This window comes from Cupressus sempervirens, chromosome 5, assembly GCF_028749045.1.
Source record: "Cupressus sempervirens isolate cs-2001-9-10 chromosome 5, ASM2874904v1, whole genome shotgun sequence".
In the NCBI taxonomy this organism is placed as follows: Eukaryota; Viridiplantae; Streptophyta; class Pinopsida; order Cupressales; family Cupressaceae; genus Cupressus; species Cupressus sempervirens.
In genome coordinates, this window is record NC_143122.1 from 1,051,752,360 (window position 1) to 1,051,755,228 (window position 2,869).

The window sequence follows — 2,869 nt, forward strand, 5'->3', positions numbered from 1 at the left end:
AACACTTCTCTTGGGTCACTTGATGAAGCAAAAACCTTAATTCCTTCTTCTCCTTAGGTTCTTGCACATGACACCAACCTCTCTAACCTCTTTTCTTCATGACCATACATTCCTATATAAAGGAAATTAGAATATTTTTCCACTCATTATCCATCATCTAAATTAGGGTTTTTGGATGGATTAGGTAGGATACAATGTATCTACCTTATATCTTTTCTTTTCTAGAAACTTCTCTTAAAATCCATTTGAATTTGCCTAAATATAGTTTACATCAAATTATGTGTGACCATCTTATCAATCTGATCTTCCTCCTGGTTCACAAGTTCTAAGAAAATAAACTTTTTGGATTATATTTGACGAATCTTCAATCTTTGTCATAATGTAGCAACTCGACATTATCAATCTTCTTATGCTCAACACATACTATGTCACTTTTTATCAAGTAGATTTTACTGGTGCTTGGCATCAATTGAAATTTACTTGGCATCAATTGTCTTGCTTGGCATCCACTAGAATTTGCTTTCACTCAGCTCCAACTAACTTTCTACTTGGCCTGCACCAACTTTGCTCAACACCTACTATCCACTCAATCAAGCTTGTCAGATAAACTTTATTTAAGTTATTCTTCTAAACTTTCTAAGTGTAGCTAGCCATTTTGTAACCTTAAGTAGATCATCAATACATCATGTTATCACTGTCTTAACATATCCTTTTACTTTATTACATAAGCACAACTCAACCTTTCCTCTAGGTGCTTTTGTTACATCTTGTTGATCAAAACCTCCTCATTAATCAACTAAGTGATAGTACTTGAATCTTATAAGCAATTGTCTTACCAGTCAATGGTAAGTTTGACATCAGTGACAAAAAAATGATTGAAACACATAGACTTCTTCAACAATCTCTTTCTTAACAATACTCTTTTCAAATGATCTTTTCAATCAAATATCAACACATCTAATCTATTTTGATAAAAATAACTCAATCCATGGTAAAAAAAACCATTCAATAAAATTTGGATATTTTTAATTTGTTAAAAGGCCAAGGGAAATAATTTTTATTAATAATTAATAAGGTTTTTAATTTGTTCCTCTATTCAAATTGGCACTAGTCTTGCCCAGGGACTTGTGTCAACAATCAAATTTGGATATTAACATAGACTAACCAATTGAAATTTAATCATGATTAATGAAGTATTACACAATATGTAAATTAAAAATATAGTAGTTTTTCTAAATTGTAGAATTGTTCACTACTTCAAATTGGATTTGGAATCTGATTTTTTAGATGAAATAACTTCTTTTCGCTAAATATTTTTCACTTCTTTAAACTAGATTCAGAATGAACCGTATTTGCAACTCCTCTCATCAACTAGAAAGTTAGACTAGGCATATTGAGGTGCATAAATTTGATTTATTTTAATTTATAATTTCTTTATTTAAATATTCCTATTTATTTCTTGGACGAAAGAACCTGTGCAAATTTATGTTTTCTTTCCAAACAATAGAAATTCGTATTAAAACATTTTTACAAAGCATTTGCATTTTCTTTGTTTGAATCTTATACACAATTCTCTACATAAAAGAACTACATAATTTGAAACTACACAAATCTACATTTTAAGATTTAAGAGTGAAAAATATGAGTAAATCTAAATCTAAATCCCTTCTTAAAGGCATATCATTTAAATAACCACAATGAACCCATTCAAGGATGCTCAAAGAGAACAAACATGTGAACAAATTAAAAAATGCATAAATCTATATTTTTAGAGATTTTTTACAATGAATTTTTTGAATAAATACTGTATATGAGAAATATGTTAGCAAGAAATACTAATCTATTAAGAGAACAAAGCATTAACTAGTGTAAAAATCATACCATATATGAGAGACAAAGTGAAACCCTCAAATGAAAATATGAAACATAGAATGACTCTCCTAATGAGGATGGTCACTTGATTTAGAGATGAGTCTATTTGATAGGATTTGGGATGTATGCTCAAACTTTCTCTATGCTTCAATGGTGGGGATGAGTAGATGGCAAATTGGTAGCTTTGTGAACTCTCAATTTGGCATTATAAGGGTATGGTTGATGGCTTTTGGTTCTCAAACTAGCATTATAACTTTGGCTTAAAGGTTGTGATGAAATGGCTTGGGAGGGGATTCAATTTATAGGCTAAGGGCTTGAGGGATGGAGGGTTAAGATGCAAGGAGAGATGAGAGCTTAAGGAGGGCTAGGATGCACTCAAAGGGGAGCACATGGATTGTGCTTTTTTAGCACCAACTAGGGAGTGACACATGTCACGGGGTGAGTGGATGGAGGCAAGGGGATGGATGAGTCAACAAAGGAGGCTCAAGGGATAATATCTTCATAAAGACCCTTCATAATGGCTTGTAAGAGCAATGAATGGGCTTGTAAGAGTCTTTATGGCCTTTGTAAGAGCATTCAAAGCTTAGTGGTGGGGATATTTTGGAGGGAGTTAAGATTGTTGACTTTGCTTGGCTTAGAAAAGTCTTAAGCTTACTTAGGGAATGTGACAAGGTTGGGGGGGGTGCGCAGGGGGGATTAGAGGTGATTTAGGATTAGACTAAGCTTGTTAGAGATATGCAAGTGGATGGCATTCAATGAGGGTGGGTGAGTTAGTGGCTAAGCTTGGTTAGTATGGGTGGATAGGGTGGATTAGGCTAAATGAAGGATTTAGGATAGTTTAGGGGTTATTAGATTTGAGGGCTTTATTTATCAAATAGATTTATTTAATAAATGAGGATTTTGGAATTAGATAGAAGAATAGGATTAATTGATAAATAATAGGTTATTTGATTTATCAATTAGGACTATAGATGATTAATTAAATTAATCAGCTATG